We start from the raw sequence: 26,241 nt of genomic DNA, 5'->3' as shown, positions 1-26,241 counted from the left end.
AATCTTTATGATTCCGGTTATATAACAATTCTTTGTTGACGTAAAACCTGTCATAGCTTATTTTTTTTATTGAAAAAATTCCTCCCAAAGGAAAGCTCTATTGCATTGCAGGCTGTCCTTTCTTTTTCTGCGTGTTTGAAATTAGCACCTGATAGAGAATGAGTAGAAAAATCTGCAGACCGGCTTTCTCTGCATATACCCATCCCTGACAACTGGCCCATTAGTAGCTTAGAAGTCTGGCAGTAAAAGGAGGTCTGCTCTAAAAGCTAAGCAGAACCATGAACATACTCCAGGACTCCTTTGTACATGCTGAGGCCTAGCATCACTATTCAGGAGCTCACCAAATTTTTCTTAATTTGCTGAAGACCCCAACGTGTAAGCTAAAAGTTAAAGAAGTCGTGGGCTGGGAGGTCTTTTATTCTCTTTTTTTTCAATACAGAGTCTTGCTCTGTCACTCAGGCTGGAGTGCGGTGGCCCAATCACAGCTCACTGCAGCCTCAAACTCCTGGGCTTAAGTGATCTTCCTGCCTCAGCTTCCCAAGTAGCTGGAATCACAGGTATGCACCACTACACTCGGCTAATTTTTTTTATTTTTGGTAGAGACAAGGTCTCCCTGTGTTGCCCAGGCTGGTCTTGAACTTGTGGACTCCAGTGATTCTCCCATCTCAGCCTCCCAAAGTGCTGGGATTACAGGCATGAGCCACCATGCTTGGCCAAGGATGTCTTAATATAGTGATGAAAGGGGAAACTAACAGTTGCCAGGGACAAATGTCTGCTAAAACCATTTTACCAGGAGATAGGAAGCGAGATTAGTCCTAGAGTAGCCACCCTGACTATTCTGGACCTGGGGTGTGGAGTCTGAGGAGTAGTGCTGTATGGATGTGTGCAGGGAAGGCAAGGTCATTGTCTTCCCAAACGAAGGAAATGGGAGCTATTTGATTGTGATCTACCCCAAGAGACGAGGTGAAACTAAACACAAGAATAGTCCCTAGTGCTGGAAAGCTAGCTCACAGGACTGACGTCAAGGGCCGGAGGACTATTGCTGGGCCTGACACTTCAGGTCTCTGAGTGAATTTTTTTTTTTTTTTTTTTTTTTTTTTGAGATGGAGTCTTGCTCTGTTGCCTAGGCTGGAGTGCAGTGGCGAGATCTGGGCTCACTGCAACCTCTGCCTCCCAGGTTCAAGCGATTCTCTCGCCTCAGCCTCCCAAGCAGCTGGGATTACACGCGCGTGCCACCATGCCCTGCTAATTTTTGTATTTTTAGTAGAGATGGGGTTTCGCCACGTTGGCCAGGCTGGTCTCGAATTCCTGACCTCAGGTGATCCACCGCCTCGGTCTCCCAAAGTGCTGAGATTATAGGCATGAGACACTGTGCCTGATCTCTGAATGAAATTTTTAAAACATCCTTACATCTAAGCTCTGACAGCTTATCTACCCTGGAGAGAGTACTTTTGTCAATTCAGATATTGGAATTCATGTGTAATACCCAGGGTTTCTTACCTTCAGAGAGGTCAAATGCCAGAACCATCAGGTCACCAGATGGAAGATGGAAGGTGTGGGCTCCTCTCTTGGCTACCCAGCTCCTTGGGAATTTCTGTTTTCCTCTAGGATTTTCTCCAACAGAAAGCCAGGCATGGCAATCAGGGAGAGTCTAATAGCAGCTTATGAAGGGGTTTTGGTCTTTGGCACTGAAATTATTCAGATCTAAGAGATCCTCTCAAACCACCTAATTTCTTCTGGAGAGATGGGGTCCCAGGGGTTCCTCTGCTCAGATACAATCAATAGCTAATGCTATTCCACCCTGCTACAGGCTTAGAGAGGTATGGATGATGATGATGATGATGATTGATTATGTGTATTATCTAACCAACCCTAAGTTCTGTTTTCTGAAGGGATAAGCCGTTTTATTAACAGGTTACTGATATTTTGGAATATACTTGAGGAGAGGTAAAATTTGACTCATTTAATAAAAAGGGAGACAATCTTCCATTCCACCTGATCTCTTAGGATAGGGGGAACAAAATATGGATTGTATTTCAGGGCCCACAAGCCTAAGACGGTACGTAGCAGTCACATTAGCACATGACGTGCTGCGGGAATAGGGAGAGGGGTGAGTTTTGAAGTACAGGTGGAGCCGGGCGCCGTGGCTCACACCTATAATTCCAGCACTTTCGGAGGCTGAGGCGGGAGGATCGCTTAAGTCCAGGAGTTCAAGACCAGCCAGCCAACATAGTGAGACCTTGTCTCTATTAAAACAAACAAACAGTTAGCTGGGTGTGGTGAGACACATCTGTAGTCCCAGCTACTCAGGAGGCTGAGGCTGGAGGATCACTTGAGTCTGGGAGGTTGAGGCTGCAGTGAGCTGTGATTGCACCATTGCACTTCAGCCTGGGTGACAGAGTGAGACCCTGTCTCAAAAAGAAAAAAAAACACCAATAAAGTATAGATGGAGCATACAAGTATGACCGATGCCAGTGGGCTGCAGAGAGAGAGGCTTGGCAGATGCCTTGACCTCCCAGAAACTGGGAAAGGCCCAGAGTAGAAAAGGAAGATAGTAGAAAAGGTGCTTCAAGAACCTGCACCTCGGCTGGGCGTGGTGGCTCATGCCTGTAATCCCAGCACTTTGGGAGGCCGAGGCGGGTGGATCATGAGGTCAGGAGATCGAGACAATCTTGGCTAACACGGTGAAACCCCATCTCTACTAAAAATACAAAAAATTAGCTGGGTGTGGTGGCGGGCACCTGTAGTCCCAGCTACTCGGAGAGGCTGAGGCAGGAGAATGGCGTGAACCCGGGAGGCGGAGCTTGCAGTGAGCCGAGATAGCGCCACTGCACTCCAGCCTGGGGAACAGAGCAAGACTCTGTCTCAAAAACAACAACAAAAAAAAACAAAACAAAAGAAACTGCACGTCTGACAGCATCCCTGGACAACATCAGAATGACCTGCTAGAAAGTCAGCTGCAAGTTCTTGGAATAAACATTCAGTCCAAAGCACTGGAGAGCTATGAATATCAAAACTGTCCAACTAAACAAGGAGGGATATGCAAGAATGGTGTAACTAAAGCAAAGTGTCAGGTGAAAGCACACTATAGATCAACAAATTACATTTAAAATCCTCAGAACTAGAATGTTAGACATGTGGGGAAAGAAGTGGTCACCTTGTTCAAGGTGCTGCTGTCATATTTGCTTTCATTTACCTAATACTTTTTGGCCTAATGACTCATGAAACAAATGAGAGAGAGAGAGTGCGCGAAAGAATGAGAAAGAGAGAGGGAGAGACAGAGAGCAAGTGAGTGCAGTGTTGACTGCAGAACCAATACCATGGCCCTCTGGTGGGTCTGGAAAAAAGAAATAAAATTCAACTACTTTATGGAAATTTATAGACAATTCCAAAATAAGTATATCTAAAAAGCAAATAAAAACAAAACACAAAATAAATACAGCTTGATTTCTGAGGCTAATTTGTGTTGCGGTTCAACTACGGATGATGTGATGGGTTTAATTATGTCCTTTCAAAATTTATATGTTGAAATCCTAAGCCCCAGGACCTCAGCATGTGACCTTATTTGGATATAGGGTCTTTATAGAGATAATCAATTTAAACAAGATTGTTCGGATGGGCCCTAATCCAGTATGACTGGAATCCTTCTAAAAAGGGGAAATTTGGATACAGAAATGTGTGTCCAAAATTCAAGATGATGTGAACGCAAAAGAAGACAGCCATGTACAAGCCAAGGGGAGAAGCCTGGAGCAGATCCTTCCCTCCTGGCCCTCAGAAGGACCCAACCTTTCCAATACTTTCAGCATCCAGAACTTTTCAAAGTGCAGCTGGCCTGAAAAACCCAGCTACAGCACTATATAGGCAACAATCTGCTGGCCACAATATATTCTTTTCAGTGACAACATTCAACCAACTGCCTTTCATGCCCCAGTAATGAAATTCAATTAGATACAGCATATTTGGCAATTCCAGTATCATAACAAACATTTACAGACTGATTACTTGCTCCCAGATTCAAATTCTGTTCCTACTGAGAGATCTGGCAATGACCTCCAGAGAGTGTCCATTAAAGTTTGAAGTTACAAAGCAATTGTGCATGTGTGGTTGTTTTTCATACTTTTCCTATATTCCCCACCTCACCCCTAGTAAAATTTAGGCACTTCCATAAAAAAAAAAAAAAAAAAACTGAATTCATATTCAACATGGAGTTAAAAACAAGAAACTAAACTGTCTCTAAGTCAAAGACAAAAGTATAAGTAACAAGCAAAATCATAGCAATATTTATTCAGTGTTTGTTCAGGGAGAAGTTCATGCTAAGATCCTGGCAGAGACACACAGATATATGATATACACATCAAAGCAATCTAATGATTGATGAATAGTTTTATACCAGCAATGAAACGGCTTTTAAAAGTGATCAGTTTTAATTTGTATAGGATGATTCATGCTCAGCAAGACTTAAGTCTCCTCCCATGTTTTCTGCTGCCAGCACTCAAATACTTCAAGCCATTTCCACAAGAGCAAACATGTCAGATGAAAAAACATTGGCCTCTCCAACGAGGCCTTCCTCCACACAGTAAAACACCATGGTCTGGGCGCTTTAAGTGCTCAGTGCCAAACTTAGATGCCAGCAGCTAGAGACATTCTAGGTTGTAAATCACACCTGGTCTTCAACTCTGAAAAACAGCTACAGAGCTAGCAGCGTAGACAGAACCATGCTGGCTTGGAAAGGTAAACATACAATGTCATCCTAGTCATGCAAAGAACAACTTTTATAGCCTCATGGTAAAAGCTTTTCATATTAATTATTATTATAAAATCACTACTGGGCTACCAGGGAGTTCCAGAAGTTGTCCATAATCGTTCAGCTTCTAAATAAGACAAACCTATTTAGATCTGTTTTAACTTGGAAGCAAACCAACTGACATCTCCAGAGAAGGTCACCATTCTGGCTGTGCGGGTCATGTCCTTCACAGAGTACCTCACCCTGGGTGCGTAGACACCGAAATCCAATCCACGCAGCTTGGGGGCTGCATTTACCTGGAGGGGCATCATTTTCTAAATTGCACAGGCTTGCTAAGGACAAGTAGTGGTTCTTTCCCCCAAGACCTTGTTTTCAAAAAGCAATAGACTGGGGCCATTTGTCAGTTTTAATCTCAATAAAAATGTCATCTGCAAGTGTCACATTCACCCTCTTCTCTATGGATACCCCTGGGATATTATTCGTCTAGGATTATCTCAGTGAAGAGCAGTGGCTTTAAACACCTTTAGTTCAGGAAGTGAAACAGTCAGTGGGACTGGAGTGTAGAGAACAAAAGGGGAAATGGCTGCAAATGAGGCTGAAAATGTGGGTGAGGCCATGTCATGCAGGGCCCATGGGACCATTTTGAGAATTGAAGGATTATCCTAAAAACAGTGGGATGCCATCGAAGGGTCTTAAGTACAGGGTTGACTTGATGTGATCTGTGTTTCTAAAAAAAAAATCTCTCTGCCTCTTATACAATAACGAGAAGGGAGCCCGACAAGATGTGGGAAGAGCCAGTTGGGGGTTGGTAGACTGGACAAGGTGGAGGTAGTGAAGGCAACAGAAGTAGACAGATGTAACATATGTTAGGAGACGGAACTGACGGGACTTTCTGAGTGACTGGATGCAGGAATGAAAGTGTGTGAGAGAAGGAATGATGTCCAGGATGAGGCCAGCCTGTGGTACTGAAAAGATGGGCAGATGAGGATGTCATTTCTAAAGAACACTGGAGGAGGAACAAGTTTGGGGATTAACGTCATGAGTACAGTTTTAGATTTGAGAGTTCTAAAAAGTAGTGGATACCTATGGTTTTCTAAAATAAAATCTGAGACATGCAGTTCTGATCGGAGTTTTAGAAGTACTTGGCTACATGCTGAATATAAGATTTGTAGTTCTCCGATGCAGCAGCTGTGACCAGGCAGCCCAGTTTCGGGAAGGTTCTCCGTGCACCACAGCCTGCAGACACCCAGCCCACACCCTCCACACCGCCAAGATGTCCAGGAGGAAGGTCAGCTCAGCTGAAGTGTCGGTGACGGGAGACCCCCAAGAAGAGATCTGCAAGGTGGTCCACTAAGCCTGCTTCTACAAAGCGAAACAAAGCCCAAAAAGGCAGCAGGAAAAGATAAATCTTCAGACAAAACAAAACAAAACAAAACAAAACAAAACAAAAAAAGAAAGGGGAAAAAGGAGCAATGGAAAAACAGGCTGAAGTGGCTGATCAAGAAACTAAAGATTTATCTGCAGAAAATGGAGACACTGAAAACAAGGAGAGTCTAGCCTCGGATGAAGCCACAGAGAAAGACACTAAGTCTGACTGATACCATACACTATGTTTTATCAGTGTCCCTGTCTCTCTTCTTGTACAGTCCAGAGGAATATTTTTATCTACTATTTTGTAAATGCAAGTTTTTTAGTAGTTCTAGAAATATTTTTAAGAAGGAGGGAATCCTAACTCACCCATTTTTTTTTTTTTTTTTTTTTTTTGAGATGGAGTCTCACTGTCACCCAGGTTGGAGTGCAGTGGCGCGATCTTGGCTCACTGCAGGCTCCGCCTCCCGGGTTCCCGCCATTCTCCTGCCTCAGCCTCCCGCGTAGCTGGGACTACAGGCGCCCGCCACCACGCCCGGCTAATTTTTTGTATTTTTAGCAGAGACGGGGTTTCACCGTGTTAGCCAGGATGGTCTCAATCTCCTGACCTCGTGATCCGCCCGCCTCGGCCCCCCAAAGTGCTGGGATTACAGGCGTGAGCCACTGCGCCCGGCCACTCACCCATTTTTTAAGGGTAAATGCTTTTACTTAAGAGGTGAAATCATTCGCTGGTTGTTTATTTTCTGGCACAACCAGAAAATAGTGTGGGGTATTGAATTATGGCGGGCTTTGACTGTCTTGGGAGTCAGCTTAACATTCTATAGATGGGGTATTAGTTTCCATATCCTATAACAGAAAGCACAGTAAATGGCAATATAGAGTCACAGTCCTGTATTTAATGTCTCGAATATTTGTGATTACTTCTATTTTCATGTTGGCTTTTAGTAGAATTGTTTCCTAAAAAATGCTACTCTTTGATCATGGCTCTCCCTGTCAGAACAGTGTGCAGTCTGTAGCATCTTTGTTTGTGGTAGTCCTGTTTTCCTAAATGCATTATGCTGTGAAAGACTGAAATTTGAGTATGCAGTGTATATGTTATTAAATTGTGAATTGGTATGACGTATGGAACAGCTTATCAACATTTGAAGATACTAGTACTTGATATCCTCTTAAGGAAAATTTGCTTCCAAATTTTAAGCTGGAGAGTCATTGGAATAACTTTTAAAAAGAACGGCAATGAATTTAAAAAGAATTAAAATAGCTTTTTAGAGTTTCAGTACATAATTGTGTACAAATTGGAAGGTCTGTGTACTGATCCTCAACACAACCAATAAAACCTCAATTAGGAAAGAAAAAAACTGATTTATAGTTCTCAAATTATTCTCTATAGCCACATTACTGTCCCCACCCTCAGAGTATTTTTGGTTAGACCAGTTGCTCTGAGAGTAAAAAAGTCATAGAAGGAAAAAAAAAGCGGGGAGGAACATAGCCCATGAGTGGGAGTTCAAGGTCACACCCTGATATCATCGCCTTCCCCATTCTTGCCCCAACAATTTGCACCCATCATCATCTATGGATTTTTGGTAAATCAAGACACCAAATTCATTAAGAGCAGTGGGTCTCAAAGTATGGCCCCCAGACCAGCATAACTTGAGAGCTTGTCGGAAAACTGCAAATTCTCAGGCTCCACCCCACACCTACTGAATCAGGAACTCTGAGTATGGGACCCAGAAATCTGGATTTTAACAAGTCCTCCAGGTGATTCTAATGCACACTCAAGTTTAAGAACCTCTGACAATGATCAAATGCATTTCTTTCACATCTGCTTCTTAATTGTAATAGTCAATTTTCTTGTTAAAATTTCCTAAGTGCTTCAACAACATTGCAGTCCATATCTAAGTGCAGCTGCTTCCCCCAGTAATGTCATTCTCCCTTTTGGAGCTCATGCTATTTCCCACGAGGTGGACATGCACTTTTGTCTCCACTAACCTGAATCGACTGTCGGTGGCACTGGCCCCTGGCTCTGAGCTCCTTCCCATTTGTACTGGCTGTACCACTCCCAGCATACCACCTTGTAAGTTATGTTAGCATGTTCATGACAAAGAAATTGCCTTTTGTTTGAATTTATCACAGTGCCTAATCTGTACAGAAAACCTAGTAAAAGTTTAACTGGTTGTTGAAGATTAGAGTTTTTCAGGGTGGAGTCTGCTGGCATAAGAATCACGTGGAATGCATGCTGAGAGTGCAGATTCTAGGCCCCATTCTTTGCTTTTTAAACCAGAAATTCCTCCAAATGGGGCACAGGGATTTGCATTTTCAATGCACATTGAAATCTGATTTTCATTGCTATATATAAAATTCATCTTGATAGCAAGTACGGATGGAGTAACTGTTGAACTAACAGAGCACCAAACTAAACTCTAAGCTAAGGTGAAACAACCTGAGAAAGGTTTACCTTGTGCCTAATCTGTGGCCCACTTGTTAAATGTACGCTGTGGGTTATGAAGTTCTCAAACAACTATATCAAATTTTGTGCTTTAAGATTTAGTCTATGAATACTGTGGGATAATTTTCTTATCAGTTGGGTCTTCCCCAGCCCAAACTTATGGAATTGATTTTTCAACCCTAACAAATTTTATCTTTTTATTTTCAGCCCAGACATCTGGGCTTCAAAACCATTTCAAAGATATCCTTTGGCCTATTTCTCCTAGATGTATTCATTTTTAAATTGTCAAAGTTCATGTAAGTGTCAGCAAAACTTAAACATGGACTTTCTGGTGGAAAAAAAGAAAACATCAAAATAGCTATCAAATAGCAAACAATATTATTTGTAACTACTAACACACGGTCGTACAGCTAAAAAAATTTCCTAGCTTTAGTGATGAAAGTTAAACTTACTCCCCGACAACCTCCTCTTACCAAGTGGGTACATGAGTCCCATCCTCCCCCATACCCCAAAAATGCCTGCAGACAGATCCACTGTCAAAACAGTTACTGCAAAACACGTTATACAATAGAAACGGAAGGAAGTCAAGAGACAGTGATTTTTAATACTGCTGCAAGAGAAGTAGCCATAAAACAAAATATGACAAGCTTTCTTAAAATAGCACTGTCTTTCTCAAAACAATTTGGGTTCATCTTTATCTTGCCAAACATATGCAAATCCTTTTCTTATTAATGAATTATTAATCCTTTCTTATTAAATTGCAATGTCTAATTAAATTTTCACTAGACCTTTCTAAACTAAGCTGTGTCATGGAAACACACATACACCCCCATGAAGTCTATGAAAATTACCAGCCTTAGGTGATTCTAATGTACGATCTTAACTTTTATTTTGGAATTTGACAATGGAATTGTCAAATTGCATTTCTGAAATTCATTTCAAGACAATAATTTTAATATAAGGATGGAACATACATTGGCTCATAATGGCTATCAGGAATTTTGTTAAAATTGATATAATGTACACATAATAAAAGTCACTCTTTAAGACATACAGTTAATAGGCTTTGACAGATGTATACAGCCATGAAACCACCACCAAAACTGTCTTGAATTGTGTGGCCCACAGACCTGCCACACACGGCTCCTTGAAATGTGGCCAGCACAAAATCAAATGTGTCATAAGTGTAAAGTGCAAAAATATGTAATAATTTCATATTTATTTTAGAGTGAAATTATAACATCTTATATATTAAGTTAAATAAAACATCAAAAAATTAATTTTACCTATTCCTATGTCTCTTTCTTTTTAAAAATTTACCTATAGAAAATTAAAAGTTAATGGTTCCCACTTGTGGCTCAAATTACATTTTTATTGGACAGTGCTGATGTGGATTATTTCTGTCCCTCACAGTGCTCCCCTTACCCTTCTGCAGCCTATACCATTTCCCTACCCCCAGGGGCTCCTGGCAACCACTGATCTAATTTCTACCCCTAAAGTTTTGCTCTTGGTAGGTTTTAAAAAATATTGCCCCCTTTTGTCTTACAGCCTCTAATTTTCCCATGCTGTATTGTTTTTATAATTTTGTAGAGTTGTTTTCACATTACAAGATTTTTCAAAGCCTTGACTATAGTTTTCATTAACCAATGTCATTTTCGTTAACCACTTCCCAAGCTGGTAGGCCACCATAAATGCATTCTGGGTAATGATATGGTTTGACTCTGTGTCCCCACCCAAATCTCATCTTGTAGCTCCCACAGTTCCCATGTGTTGTGGGAGGGACCTGGTGGGAGATGATTGAATCATGGAGGTGGGTCTTTCCCATGCTGTTCTTGTGATAGTGAATGGGTCTCATGAGATCTGATGGTTTTAAAAATGGGAGTTTCCTTGCTCTCTCTTTGCTTCCTGCCATCCATGTAAGATGTGACTTGCTCCTCCTTGCCTTCTGTCAGGATTGTGAGGCCTCCCCAGCCACATGGAACTGTAAGTCCCATTAAGCCTCTTCCTTTTGTAAATTTCCCAGTCTCGGGTGTGTCTTTATCAGCAGTGTGAAAACGGACTAATATAGGTAAAGAGCTCTCTTCCTAGAGGAGATGTGCACAAGTGGTTCCTAATTGAATGGAGACCATTGTGTGCACACACAACAGCATCTATTCACAGATGCTCTGGGAAATCCATGCAAGAGGCAGCGAGCCTCCCATAGCTTAATTTTATTTAGCTTCAGGGAAGTGCAGAGAAAGCTTTATTTATGCTAAGAATAGGATGAGCAGAAATATAAAGCACTAAATCAGCAAAATCATCTACAGGCAGGAGGAGCAGGGCAGGAGGTTTTCACCCGCAAGCAGGTCTACTAATGGGAACTCTGTGATGACTGATGAGAATAGCCAGAGAGATGCCAAGAGACATCCAACCCTCATCTCACCCCACCCCGCAATCCAGGCTCACCTGTTGCGGTTCTGCTCATCCTCAATTCTCTAATTAAATTAAAGTTAATTATTAATTATAACAGGCATTCACATTTACTGCTGCTATTTACATTCATTCTTCATTCACTCAGACACTATATATCATCTTTCTGATTTTCCATAATATAATAAAAACACTGTAGGCTACCTCATATCTCCATTTTCTCCAACTGGGTTAGTCTGGAGCTGGACGCCAGTCAGTCTGCCTCTGAACCCTTGGGGTCCCACTTAGAGAATCAACCTTGAGCATTTCCACCTTTTACTTCCACCCCCATCACCACTTTTCTTTATAGTCCCCTAGAGAACTAGAACAAAGGTCTTCACATTTTGATCATTTGACTTCTAGTCCTTTAAGGGTAAGTAGTAAAATGCCAACTCTGCTCTTTGATCTGTACTTTCTTGTTTCCTCTGATGTAAGTAACAGCACCCAGGGAGTCTATGTCTCTCCTTCTTCCCCACAAACATATTTTGTGCAAAATTCTTCCCACCAAGGGGGTTGTCTACCCAATTTAGAATGATGCCAAAAGGAGAATAACTGTTGGCTCTGAACATCCAGATTAGATGACACTCATTTCACCAAACCTCTGCTTAGCCCATGAGGATCCCTTCTTGGCATTTCCACCCCAACTAGAGATGCACTAGAAATGGTCTCCAGTGTGGCTCTCATGCAATTTAAACATTGCAAAAGGATGCTAACTCTGGTGGTTCCCTAACCATGATGGCCAGAATCCAGGAGGGGTTTGTTGGTCAGGCACCATGTTGGCAGATGCTGACACTTCCTAGAATGACTTGGATCCACCCTGCCCTGATGGAGGCTCCAGTCCAGTGGGGGAGACAGTCAAATAATCACATAAATACAAGTATAATTATTGCATGCACACATGATTTTGATATGGAATCAGGGTTGGAAAGTAGTCTATGTCTGACATTTTAGAATAAAATACAAACACTTTTTCCAGAAGGGTACTGCCAAGGAAAGTGAGAGGAAGGAGTTTGTCTCCTCAATTATGCAATAAAAATAAACCATTTACGGAACACCCCACATATATAGTCATTTCAAAAACTCTGCAAAGACAACATTATCATCTCTATTTCACAGATGCAGCAAAGCTAGGTTAAAAATGAACCTGCTGCTGCTAGAAGTGGCAGGATGCAGGGCCTGGAACCTGGTAGGCACTCAACTGGCACGTACAGTTGCTGAATTAATAACAACTTGAAAAATACAGAAAATATTCCAATAGAGAGCTAGGAGGACTGTAGGTTGCCTGTATTTGGTGTTACATGAAGCACTATCAGGCTTGACCCAAAGTATGTAGGAGCCTTGACATTATAGAATACAATAAGAAAGGCTGTATGCTTATATGTTTGGCAGCTATACGAACAATTTGAATTTCTTTAGCAACTGGTTCCATCATGCAATGGCCTGGCCACAGGATATTGGAGAATTCAATAGAGACAAAAACGAGGTTAATACCTGCAATATCTACTGGAAAGGATTGTTACAAAAACTAAATGAGGCCATCTATACACAGGCAGTCTTATTGTCTGCAATTTTTCAAAATACTTCAACATGGGTTATTTCTGTGATACAAGGGTAATAATTATTTTTAACCTATACCCTGGGGTAGTTAGCATTTGAATGACTAATCAAAAGCTCATGTAAACAGAAAACCAAGTCAACCATGTTTATCTTTGATGAATACCAGAGCGTTGTTACTTAGAATAATGAATGCTGCAAATGATTTTTCAGGGTTCATAATGGGCTCTAAGTATTGTAGACTTTCTCACTCTTGCACAACCTGAAAATAAGAGTCCATCTAGCTCAGTTGTCTAAGTCTTTCAAAGGGTGCCCTCAGACCATGAAGTTCTGGGGATCTGATGTACGGCATGGTGACCATAGTTAATATTCTTTTATATACTTGAAATCTGCTACAATATAGATTTCACATACACACACAGTGAGGTGATAGATGTGTTAATATGTGTTAATAAACTTGATTGTGGTAATAATTTCACAGTGTATGCATACATGAAATCATCACACTGTACACCTTAAATATATACCATTTTTATGTGTCAATTATACCTCAATAAAGCTGAGTGGGGAAGGGGAAATGGTGTCCTCAGCTGAAGACTCTCCCCAGTCCTGTTTCTAGATGGTTCGGAGGAAATTTCGTCACCTGATGCTGTCAAGAAAGTTAGCCCAATCCTGATGCTAGAATATTGTCCCATCTTCTTCTAGTGAAACTTTTTGTTCAGTGTTCTCCAAATCCACCAAAGGACAGAGCACAGGGACTGTCTAGAGCAGCTCTGTCCAACAGGACTTTCTAAGATGAACATAAATATTTTGTTCGCCTGACTAATAATGTAGCCACTAGTACAGGTGGTCACTAGCCACTTGAAATGTGGCTAATGTGACTGTAGAATCAATTTTTGTTTAATTCCATTTAAATTTTAGTAGCTGCATGTGGCTAGTGGCCACCCTGTTGCACAGCAGTTTGGGAGCTTACAGAACAAGGTTGTGTGATGTTTTTGTGCCTGCTGGCCATTAAATGTTTATATGTGTGGCAGAATTCAGTCTGTAAGTTGTGTTCATGGCGATGCTATATGGTAAAGTTGTGGGAGAGGGAACCTGTAGTTCCCCTCTATTAGCACTGTGGACTATGTCAACTCATGACGCATAAACAACTCAGCTGAGGTCAGTTCTCAAAAGTGGCAGCATGGCTGCAGGGAGTCCTGGACTCTGGAGATGAATCTATGTCCTCTGAATTGCACAACTTAATATTAGAATGAAAATACACAACTCAGAGACTGTCATAAAATTAAATCACCAGCCATGGGAAAGCACCAAGCACAGTGTGTAGCCTTTGGCAGCGCTATGATGCAGTTTAACCTTGTGTACACCAAAACACTCTATTTTCACCACCTGCCCCCCACTTTAATTAAGTACATGAGCCTTGATAAGGTTGTATCTATTTGGGAATGAACATGCAAACAGAGCATAGGAAATCATACCCATCCTCTCCCTGCCCCTGAAAATAAATGTTATAAATATTTCAGCTAAGAATTTGGTTTGGAAGAAGGAAGTCCTTGTCACAATAATTCTTATAAAGCAAAATAAGCAATTGAAATAAGGCAACTTCCTTCCTTCTAAGGAGCATCACTTGAAGCCCATTTACGTTGGTTCTTTTTTCCCCTTAATTGATTTTACTGGTAAAATACATATAAAATTTACCATTTTGGGGAGTAAAGAGGGAAAGGGAAGATGTTTGTCAACAGGTACAAAGTTTTAGTTAGACAAGAGGAATAAGTCTGGTGCTCTACTACATAGCAAGGTGATGACAGTTAATAATAATGTACTGTATACTTAAAAATAGCTGAAAGAAATGATTTTAAAAGTTCTCACCACAAAAAAAATGATAAATATTTCAAGCGATGGCTATGCTAATTAGCTTGCTATGACCATTCCACAATATATATGTATCCAAATATGACATTGTACCCCATAAACAAATATGCCAATTAAAAATAACTTTAATAAAAGAAAAAGAATACAATTTTAATCATTTTTAACTGTACAGTTCAGTAGTATTAAGTACTAAGTATACACTACTCTATAATACTAAGTATTAATTCAAATTTCCGTAGGTTTTTGTCCTTAAAGGTAAAATGATATACTAATATGTAAAAGAGCATTTAAACATGCACAAGATCAACCTCAAATTCAGAATAATGCTCATGAGGGAAGCAGGGAAAGAAAGTGTTCAGGAAAGAAATAAAAGGGGGCTTAAGTTTTATCTATTTTTTTTTTCAAAGATACAATGAAATATGGCAAAATGCTAAGACTTGACCAAACTGAGATTTAAGTACATAGGCGTTTGTCATTATCATTTTCTATATGTTAATGTATTCTTCTAACGTGTTTTTTTTTTTTTTTTTGAGATGGAGTTTCGCTCTTGTTGCCCAGGCTGGAGTGCAGTGGCCCGATCTCAGCTCACTGCAACTTCTGCCTCCCGGGTTCAAGTGATTCGCCTGCCTTAGCCTCCCGAGTAGCTGGGACTACAGGCGTGCGCCACACCTGGCTAATTTCTTGTATTTTAGTAGAGATGGGGTTTCACCGTTGGCCAGGCTGGTCTCAAACTCCTGACCTCAGGTGATCCACCTGCCTCAACCTCCCAAAATGCTAGGATTATAGGCATGAGCCACTGCGCCCGGCCCTTCTTTTAACTCTTTATTTTGACCTAATTTTAGACTTACGGAGAAGTTGCAAACATAGTACAGGGTATGCATATACCTCTCAGCTTACACCACTAACGTTAACCTCTTACACAGCCATAGTACAATGATCAGACCAGGTATTAACTTTGGTACAGCATGATTAACTAAAACAAAGATGGTATTGGAATTTCCTGTTTTTCCACTAATGTCCTTTTTTTATTCTACAATCCTATCTAGAATCACATATTCCATTTAGTGGTTCCTTCTCCTTAGTCTCTTGCAGTCTGTGACAGCACCTCAGTCTTTCCTTGCCTTTCTTGACCTGACACTTGTCAGAAACTCTGTCAAATGTCCCACAAATGGAGTTTGTCAGATATTTTCTCATGATTGAGATTATACATTGTTGGCAAGAATACCACAGAAATGATGCTGTGCCCTCAGTGCATCCCATCACAGGTTCAGGACGTCTCTTTTTTATGCTTAAAATATTTCATAATTTCAATAAATGAAAAATAAATAGCTGTATTAGTCTAGGTTCTGTAGAGATATAGAACCAATAGGAAATGAATGGATGAAAGGAAGGAAGGAGAAAGACCAAAGAAAAAGAAAGGAAGTGAGGCAGGAGGGAAGGAGAGAAAGAGAAAGGAGAGAGATTTTAAGGAATTGGCTCCTGCAGTTATGTAGGCTGAGAAGTCCCAAGATCTGCTAACTGCAAGCTGGAGACCCAGGAAACCCAATGGTATAGCTACAGTCTGAGTCTGAAGGCTTGAGAAGCAGGAGGGCTGATAGTGTAAGTGCCAGTCTGATTCCAGGGGCAGGGAAGGACTGTGCAAAATCTCCTTTACTCAGTGTTTTGTTTTACTCAGGCCTCAATGGATAGGATGATGTCCACCCACACTGGGGAGGGCAATCTGCTTTCCTGGGTCTACTGATTCAAATACTAGCCCATACAGAAATACCCTCATGGGTACCTCCAGAATAATGTTGAACAAATATCTGAGCACCACATGGTCTAGCCAAGATGAAACATAAAATTAAGCATCATAACAGCTTAACTTCCAAATTAGAAACTTCCTACTCTGTATATTTAGGTTCCAAATCCCATCAAGTCAAATGGATCTTCGGAAGTGTTCCAATTCTTAGTTATTATTGGCTTCAGGCCTAAAATATTATAAATCCACAACATACTATCATTTCTAAAACTTCAAGAAGCTTTATTACAGTTGATCTTGCTTCAAGAGAAAAGGCAGCTTATACTACTTAGACGATGTAAAATTGTAATCCAAGGGAAGCTAGACCTGCAAGTCTAATTAAGGCCCTAAGAAAAAAATTAACATGAGCTGTATTGTTAACGAGGACCCCCAAATCCCCTGATCTTCTTTTGGAGATGAAAGAGGAGTTACCATTTAGAAGTGACTACATTCCTCAGCATGGCGTCCTAAGGATGATGCGTGTCATTGCTATTTCTATGATGCTTCAGAAAGAATAACCTAAATGATAATATATTTTTCTAGAGCAAGAAATTGTGTTTCAGGTACTTTCACTACCTGAGTTGTATATTTTCAAAGTTATGTACACACACACACACACACACACAGATTATAGAGAATATATTAGCTATGTCCCCACCCAAATCTCAAATTATAGCTCCCATAATTCTCTGGTGTTGTGGGAGGACCCAGTGGGAGGTAATTGAATCATGGGGGTGGATCTTTCCCATGATGTTCTCGTGATAGTGAATAAGTCTCATGAGATCTGATGGTTTTATAAAGGGGAGTTCCCCTGCACATGCTCTCTCTCTTGCCTGCCACCATGTAAGATGTGACTTTGCTGCTCCTTTGCCTTCTGCCATGATTGTGAGGCCTCCCCAGCCACATGGAACTGTGAGTCCATTAAACTTTTTTTCTTTATTAATTACCCAGTCTTGGGTATGTCTTTATTAGCAGCATGAGAATGGACTAACACAGTATCTCTACAAATATATCATAGAGAAATGGTATAAATAAGTAAAATTTCTAGCTGGGCATAGTGGCTCACACCTGTAATCCTAGCACTTTGGGAAGATGAGGTGGGTAGATCGCCTGAGGTCAGGAGTTTGAGACCAGCCTGGCCGACACGGTGAAACCCCGTTTCTACTAAAAATACAAAAATTAGCTGGGCGTGGTGGCACATGCCTGTAATCCTAGTGACTTGGGAGGCTGAGGCATGAGAATCCCTTGAACCCGGGAGACAGAGGTTGCAGTGAGCCGGAGATCGTGCCACTGCACTCCAGCCAGGGCAGCAAGAGCAAAACTCCATCTCAAAAATAAATAAATAAATAAATAAATAAATAAATAAAATTTAAAGTTTTCTCTGAGGCTGCCTCCCTTTGAAGCTCTTCTATCCTCAGGATCACTCTAAACTTTGGTGGTTTATGCTGGGAAATCATTTTTTCCTTAAATGTTTATATTCAGTTCAAAGTGCTCCATTTCCATGAGTAATGACAAAACATAGTTTCTCCCACGCCTCTACTCCAGTGGCATGGAGAAGAAGCTACTTATGAATTGTTTTTTAGGCCCCCAGAGTTCTGGAAAGCAGTCACCAACTTTTTATGAAAAGCTAGACAGAGGACTCCAGATCCCATTATGCCAAAGAGAAAGCTGAATGCTTATTTTAAATCTCATTTTGGCGGCCAGTCGCGGTGGCTCATGCCTGTAATCCCAGCACTTTGGGGAGCCGAGGTGGGTGGATCACGAGGTCAGGGTTTCGGGACCAGCCTGACCAACATGGTGAATCCCCGTCTCTACTAAAAATACAAAAATTAGCTGGGCGCCTGTAATCCCAGCTACTCAGGAGGCTGAGGCAGGAGAATTGCTTGAACCCGGGAGGCGGAGGTTGCAGTGAGCCAAGATCGTGCCACTGTACTCCAGCCTGGGCGACAGAGCGAGACTCCATCTCAAAACTAACTAACTAACTAAATAAATAAATCTCATTTTGGCCTGCCCCAAATATGGACACCATTGTTAAGCCAGTCCTGTATACCATATGTACCTCTTGCAAGTAATTTTAGAACATGCTGTTCCCCTCAATGGATTTTCTTCCAAGAAACCAGAACATGGGTTTATTTTGGCCTGGATCAGTTCCCCCAGGAATCTTCCAGGGAGGAATTGGGTGGTCAGCCTCCTGAGACAAGAGTGTGTAGAGGTTAGGATATGGGCTCTGAAGCCAGACTACCTATGTTTGAATCTAGGTTCTGGGTTTATGATCAGGGAATGTGAGAGAGTTATACAACCATTCATGCCTTGGTTCCTCCTTCTATTCAATGGGGCATATGATCATACTTAACCGATTGAGTTGTTATGAGGATTAAAAAATGACACATGTAAAGTGCTTAGTACAAGATCTGGCATATAATAAGTGTTAAATAAGTGCTAGGGAAAACTAGCCAGGCATGGTGGTATATACCTGTAGTCTTAGCTACCTGGGAGGCTGAGGAAGTTTGCTTGAGGCCAGGAGTTTGAGGCTGCAGTGAGCTATGATGGCTCACTGCACTCCAGCCTGGGCAACAGAGTGAGACCCTGTCTCTAAAACTAAAACATAATAATAAAACAAAATAAAATAAATGCTAGGGAAAACGTTACTTCTGACTTAAACAGCCTCCAGGATTAATCCAGGTCCACAATCACTCAGGGAAGTTGTGGGCAGTCTGTGGGCACCTGCCAGGCTGCATCTGTTGGGTAGTAGAATCTGCTTCTTTCTAACTCTAACTCTGCCTATTTCTTCTATCATGTCATCAGAATTCCTTAAACATCTTATTTAACAGAACAAACGAATTTAAGCCAGTTCTACAGTGAAAAAAGTGAGACTGAGTAATGGCAAACTTTAACTATAATCTTGTTAAGTGGAAATGGAGACAAATATTTGGAAAAGATCTTTAGAAATTGATAGATTCCAATGCGTTGAGGTTCTTTTAGGTCAGATAAGTGTTTCTTGGCTTTTTGCTTTCCATTTGTAAGCATGTCTCTCTCTCTCTCTGTGTCTGTGTGTGTCTCTGTGTGTGTGTGTGTGTGTGTGTGTGTGTATTTATACCCATGCCCCTTATTTAGAGCTCTAAATCTCCTAAGGACGGGAACCATCTTAGCCACCTGACAAGAGAGAAGTAACCTCCATGCATTAGTCCTTCTGCCCTCAAGAGGAATCCTCTTCAATCCAGGATGTATGGGCATTTTATATATATATATATATATATATATATATATATATATATATATATATATATAATTTTTTTTTTTGAGTCAGAGTGTCGCTCTTGTTGCCCAGGCTGGAGTGAAATGGCACGATCTCCGCTCACCTCAACCTCCGCCTCCTGGGTTCAAGTGATTCTCCTGCCTCAGCCTCCTGAGTAGCTGGGATTACAGGCATGGGCCACCACACCCGGCTAATTTTGTATTTTTAGTAGAGACAGGGTTTCTCCATGTTGGTCAGGCTGGTCTCGAACTCCGGACCTCAGGTGATCCGCCCACCTCAGCCTCCCAAAGTGCTGGGATTATAGGCGTGAGCCACCACGCCGGGCCTAGGGCATAGAATATTTTGGAAGTAAAGGGATAATTCTGTGGCTTTCTATCCCCGTTTTTCCTTTTCTCTCTCCACATTCCTGGCTCTAATTCAGGTCTTTCTGTTGCCATGGTAACCAACAGTCTCAGAACACAGACTTCTGACAGCTGGACTTTTAGCCACGGAGACTCGGGATGTGAAGGATTTCTCATGTCTCCCCTTTTTGCCTCAGGAGTTAGCAGCACTTCTTCCATGTGGGCAGCCACTAGAGCAGGGTGTGACAGTCTTGCGTGCGTGTGTGTGTAAGCACACGCATGTGTGTACGTGCATGTGTGTGTTTGTGCACACGTGGGTGTGCACGCATTCTTCCAGCCCTACTTGCTTTCCGGGACTTCACAGAAAAAGATGGACTAAAAAGTGTCATCAGACGTTGGGAGGATGGGCATCTAAACAGCGAAACCTCTCTGGAAAGTAATTTGGTATCAACTAGCACAAGACTGTAATATATTTGTGATGTTTGGTCCATTAATCCTACACATAGAAAAATAAGGATCATAGTCAAAGATTTATGGAAAAGCAGGTTTACTATAGATTTATTTAGTAAAGCAATAACTACCACCTAATGGTCATTAATAAGAATTAAAAATTACAGAGTAACCATATATATGTTTGTTGTAGGCTATGCCATAAAATAATCTGTTTCAACTGATGTGATAGCCACATTCACATATATGTATATGTGGATATACTGTATAAATGTACAGATATATATGTGTGTGTTTATATAAATAGAAAAGATAAGGAAGTCCATCAAAATGTTTTGATAGTTATTACCTTTAGAAGGTAGGACCATGGCATGTTTGTTTTCGTCTTCATACTTTTCTATATCTTTCCAATTTTATATAATGATCTTTTTCTTTTATGATACAAGATCTTACAACTGTAATAGGACAAATGATGAGAGGTGAAGAAGCTTAGTAGAGAGGATTATGACACAATGAAGTAAGTTTTGAAAGGCAGAGGGCTGCCTGTTCTGCCCTTCACTGGGAGATTGTAAAAATAGGATAAGACTTCAATCTAAATGGGGTAGTTCTGAATAGAAAAGGGAATGGGGCTGGGCGTGGTGGCTCATGCCTGTAATCCCAGCACTTTGGGAGGCCAAGGTAGGTGGATCACCTGAGATGAGGAATTCGAAACCAGCCTGGGCAACATGGTGAAACCCCATCTCCACAAAAAATACAAAAATTAGCTGGACATAGTGGTGGGTGCCTATAATCCCAGCTATTTGGGAGGCTGAGGCAGAAGAATCACTTGAACCCAGGAGGTGGCGGTTGCAGTGAGCCGAGATCACACCACTGCACTCCAGCCTGGATGACAGAGTTGAGACTCCATCTTAAAAAAAAGAAAATAAAAGGGGATGGATACTGTTTTTGCTTAAGTACCATGATTCTCTTCTCCCCGCTCCCACCTACTTTTTCTTTTTTCTTCTTTTCTTTTTTTGAAGCTTCTCAAGTTGAGAGAGATTTGTGCCTTTGAACTCCATGGCATATTCATCCTCTAACAGCGACATAGAGGACGACAGCTCCAAATCCAATTCCAACCTGAGCCTCTCTGTGGGCTATTTCCCCTGTGAGGACACCCCCTGTGAGGACACAACCTCCTGGGAAGACGCACCTTCCAAGGGTCCTTCCATCCACTTTCTCCCTCCCATCCAAGGGGCATGGGGGACTGAAAGGATAGGGAGACGCATGAAGAGACAAGACCAAATTCAGGATGAACCAGAGCAGTTTTGCAAACTAAGCATCTTCCTGGCCTGGGACGTGGACATTGGCTCCGACAACACAGGCTCAATAGCTAATAGGCTTCTAAATGGAGCCAACCTGTGGATAGACAAGTTCCCAAAAGAGAGGACAAAACTATCTGTCGGCAAACTGAATAATCTTGTGCAAGAGTTTCAGACATTTCTAGAAAATCTGAAAGATAATGAAGATGATGATGCTGTGTTTCCTGAAACTACTCATTTTTCCAGCTGTCCAGCCGCTCCCCTCCGGAAATGGTTCAGGTCAGTCATCAAGAACATGATGCTTGTCAAGACCTGCCCAAGTGCAAACCACCAGAAAATACAGATGTTATGTAGTCTCCACAGACTCCTCTAAGGCTTAAGGAACATGAGCTGGCTGAGGTGAGCACAGAGATGACTCACAGGACAGGAAGGGATAGGCCTGGGTTGAACCACAGAATCTTACGACCACTAGGAAGCAGGTCCTGGGGGCCCAAAGTGACATCAGTGGGAGACAGATAAAAGAGAAAGGAGTCAGGGTGGAGTTTTAGGGAAAAGACTGAGGAATGCTGAGGGAAACAAGAGGGTAGCAAGCAAGGAGAAGGACTAAAAACTGTATCTACATTGAAGCTTTGCATTGACACTTGGGCTTTTTTTATTTTTTTGAGACAGATTCTTTCTCCATCGCCCAGGCTGGAGTGCAATGGTGTGATCTCAGCTCGCTGCAACCTCTACTTCCCGGGTTCAAGTGATTCTCCTGTCTCTACCTCCTGAGTAGCTGGGATTATAGGCGTCCGCCACCCTAACTTTTGTATTTTTAGTAGAGACGGGGTTTCACCATGTTGGCCAGGCTTGTCTCGAACTCCCGACCTCAAGTGATCCACATGCCTCGGCCTCCCAAAGTGCTGGTACTACCGGCGTGAGCCACCGCACCCGGCCTACTTGGGCTATTTTTGCTAAAAGGATGTGAGTTCCATAAATGAGTAAATGTTGACTTGGCTGCTGTCATGGTTATTCCTACCTAACACATCCTTCATTTTCATGGCAGATGATAAGCCAGGCAACTGCCAGCCAAAGGACAAGTGCTCCAGAGATCTCAATCCTGTCACAGCAGCCAGAGAAGGATGACACTCCTTCCCACACACAGGCCCAGTGCTGCCTGAACTTTGGGTGGGCCTTCAGCTGGCTGAGGCAGCATATCCTCTCCCCTCTGCTGAGGAGGGATCACCCTGTGAAGCCACCAAGAGTCCCCATCAGCCAGCACCAAGGAAAAGACTCTTTCACAGAGGCAAGAGAATTCAACCTCAAGAAACCCTTGAATTAGGACATCCCATATAGACAGATTTTTAAACTTTTTGGAAGGTTGAAAATCATCCATAAGATAGAATTCCATTGATAATCCCCAATAGTTTATTTTTTCCTCAATAAACGAAATAAATGTTCTTGTTACCCATGTCTTCCTCTTCCAGCACACCATCTTGACTCAATTGAAAGCATATGTGCTGTTCTTTTTTGAAGCTTCTCAAGTTGAGAGATTTGTGCCTTTGAACTCCATGGCATATTCATCCTCTAACAGTCACATAGAGGACTACAGCTCCAAATCCAATTCCAACCTGAGCCTCTCTGTGGGCTATTTCCCCTGTGAGGACACCCCCTGTGAGGACACAACCTCCTGGGAAGATGCACCTTCCAAAGGAAGAAATTCTTTCTCAGGAAATTTTGAGTAGTATTATGCTTCCTAAACTGAAGTATTCTTTTTCTCTCCTCTCACCCATTCTTACTGTATTTTACCCTAGTTTATCTATTTTATGTGTTTTAACCTATTTTATCATTAACCCAAATCCCCATTTTCAGCAGGCAGCAGCGTGACCCATCAGATTCCCGTGGTGGCAGGATGATTTGGCTTGAACTTGCAGGGCTTGAGCAAGTGGCAGTGGGTATTGAGTCACTGAAGAAATTAATTTCAATTTCAGAAGATCGGACAGCAGTTCTGATATTCCCCGGGTACATAACAGGTTCTAGCATGTGTTGCCTTGGCTGTAGTAGTGGCCCACTTAGGAGCGGCCCACTTAGGAGCATGTGAGGACTGTGAACACTTCTTAACCACTCTAAGTCTAGCTGTCTTCATTCAGAAGATGTGGAAGATAATAATACATACCTCACAGGGTTATTGTGAGAGTTTATGAGGTAACACAAGCACTTGATAAATATTATCACTGCTGTTGCAAGTAGACATTCTCCCGAGGAACTCTCAGACAACTTGTTCAAGGGATATCCAAGAGTGAGAGTTAATTAAGAGTCAATTCTCATTGAAACATTTCCCACACAGAGCAGTATTTACCAAAAGTTCAGGGTTTTCAGCAAATCTTAACCAAGTCCTCTCCTAATCCATTCCATTCTGCCCTCTGAAACTCCTTTGCAATTGTCATTGAACGTTCCACTAAATGTCAACTTCTTTGAGGAAGGCTGCCCTCAGCCTTCTTGTCCTGACTCTCACCTCCCCAGCATCTCTACCATCCTCCTCAATCAACTGCAGTTTCACTCAACATCCTCCTTCTTCTGCTGGCACTACCATCCTGTGTGACCTTCAGAGTTTATGTGGCAAAGCATATGATTCTTCAGTTTCAAATTCCTTCCCTTCCTCAATTGCAACTCCCTTATCCCTCTCCTTCCTCTCTTCTTCCTTCCTTCTACAAATATTTAGCAAATAGGAGTGTCAGATACCTTTCTAGCTTGTCAAAAAAAACAATCTCAATCTTTAGGCTCTAGTGACTTATTTAAGAGATAAAATCAGGCAAACATATGCCTATAAAGAGTATGAGTGATAATATTCTGTAGTGGGTAAACATTGAGTTCTAATGAAGTAATAATCCATTCAGCAAGGGGAGGTTGGTTGTAAAAGGCTTCCTGTTCCCCAACTTCTATCCGCGTCCCTCTAGATCCAACCCATATACCTCCTTCCCAAACTTGGCCTGTCTACCACATCTAGTAACATCTGCCATGCCTTGCCTTTCTCTTCTCCCAGATATTTTTTAAAATCTATAGTCATCAAGTTCCTGAAGGGGACCCTCTTGCTCTCACTGGGGCCAACACACAAAACCATAGGGACTTCCCTCTCCATTTCCGGACTGCCTGGGAAACTCATCCTTAAAGAACCTGCTCTAGGGTTACTATTGGGCAATATTGATTCCTCAGGCAAAGGGATCATGACCCTCCTTTAGCTGTCCCCTAGTCCCTGCCCTGCCACCTTCTTGCCATGTCCTGTACTTTTCAGCCCTCTTTATAGATCTATTTTACCTGTGGACTGTGAGATCTAAAGGCAACCACCAGGTCTTAGTTCCTTTACATTGCAAATCCTAACACAGTGGGCTGTGCGCAGTGGCTCACACCTGTAATCTCAGCACTTTGGAGGCCGAGGTGGGTAGATCACTTGAGGTCAGGAGTTTGAGACCAGCCTGGGCAACATGGTAAAACCCTGTCTCTACTAAAAATACAAAAATTAGCCAGGTGTGGTGGCAGGGGCCTGTAATCCCAGCTACTCAGGAGACTGAGGCAGGAGGATCATTTGGACCCAGGAGGCAGACGGTGCAGTGAGCAGAGATGGCACCACTGCACTCCAGCCCGGGCAATGGGGCAAGACTCCGTCTCAGAAAAAACAAAAAAACCAAAATCCTAACACAGCATTTAGTACAAAGTAATCTATCTCTCTGACTCTATGTAATTCTTTAAATGTTTTTAATGTATCCTGTCCATATAATTTTAAAAAAGTGAAATACAACAGCTTAAAGAGTTGCTATTCTTTAAGTCAAAAGAGACTGGTCAGTAGGGTCAAGAATAGGAGTGAAAAGGGAGGCAGACAAGAAGAGAATACGGCCATCAAGTAGAAGTCAAGTGAGATGGCAACCTATCAACTAAGAAATCTATTAAGACCAAGGAATTCAGAAACCAAATTGAAAATTTAATTCAACAAATATGCATGGAGCCTTACTGTTGCTTTAGACTAGACACTATGATAGGCCTGAAAGAACGATGACATATCTTACTCTCAAGAGACTTGCAACCAGTTTTATTATTTTAATTCTTACTTTAGTAATTAAGCTCTAGGACGAACTCAACCAAAATACTTTAGAAGACTGTCTACACTGAATAAGATGCACTGTTCTTTAGTAAGATTTCTGACATACTTGTGTTTATTCATCAGTGTTTCATAAACCTGCTTGGCAGGTATGAACCTGTCCCTAAAATTTAAGCAATGTACTTTGCAAGCCTTTACAATAAAGTAAGCTTTCCATACCCTTTGAGATTGGGTGTCATGCTATATATTAGAAAGCAGGACAAAGTATTTTAAAATAGGAAATATCTCAGTATCTCTTAATTATAGTGTCAAATACATTATCAGCCAGGTGCGGTGGCTCATGCCTATAACCTCAGCACTTTGGAAGGCCGAGGTGCAAGGATCGCTTGAGCCCGGGACTAGCAAATTCACGGCTCAAGAGGATGCATGGGTCCAAGTCTAACTGGCCACAAGAATAGTGTCTAAAATCCTCTTACAAAACAAAAGAAAAATGAAGCTAGTTATAAACGATTTCCTAGAGAGTGCTAAAGTTCTTACACCAACAATAAAGAACAATTTTGAAGGAACAGTTAATTGCTTCAAAAATATGTCTCCTCATTATATATTGCAAGT

At 41.8% G+C, this 26,241-nt stretch overlaps 1 protein-coding gene and 1 pseudogene across 16 annotated transcripts in view; one reads left to right on the top strand and one right to left on the bottom strand.

Moving 5' to 3' along the window:
* LOC129483216 (liprin-beta-1) overlaps positions 1 to 26,241 on the bottom strand; it is a 179,389-nt gene that overhangs the window by 86,324 nt on the left and 66,824 nt on the right. The window lies entirely within an intron of this gene.
* Positions 21,307 to 23,083, top strand: LOC129483218 (uncharacterized protein C12orf71-like; annotated as a pseudogene).

The sequence above is a fragment of the Symphalangus syndactylus genome, chromosome 5 (genome assembly GCF_028878055.3).
Source record: "Symphalangus syndactylus isolate Jambi chromosome 5, NHGRI_mSymSyn1-v2.1_pri, whole genome shotgun sequence".
NCBI classification, from domain to species: domain Eukaryota; kingdom Metazoa; phylum Chordata; class Mammalia; order Primates; family Hylobatidae; genus Symphalangus; species Symphalangus syndactylus.
The sequence above is the reverse complement of the archived record's forward strand: the minus strand, read 5'-3'. Positions and strand labels throughout refer to the sequence as shown.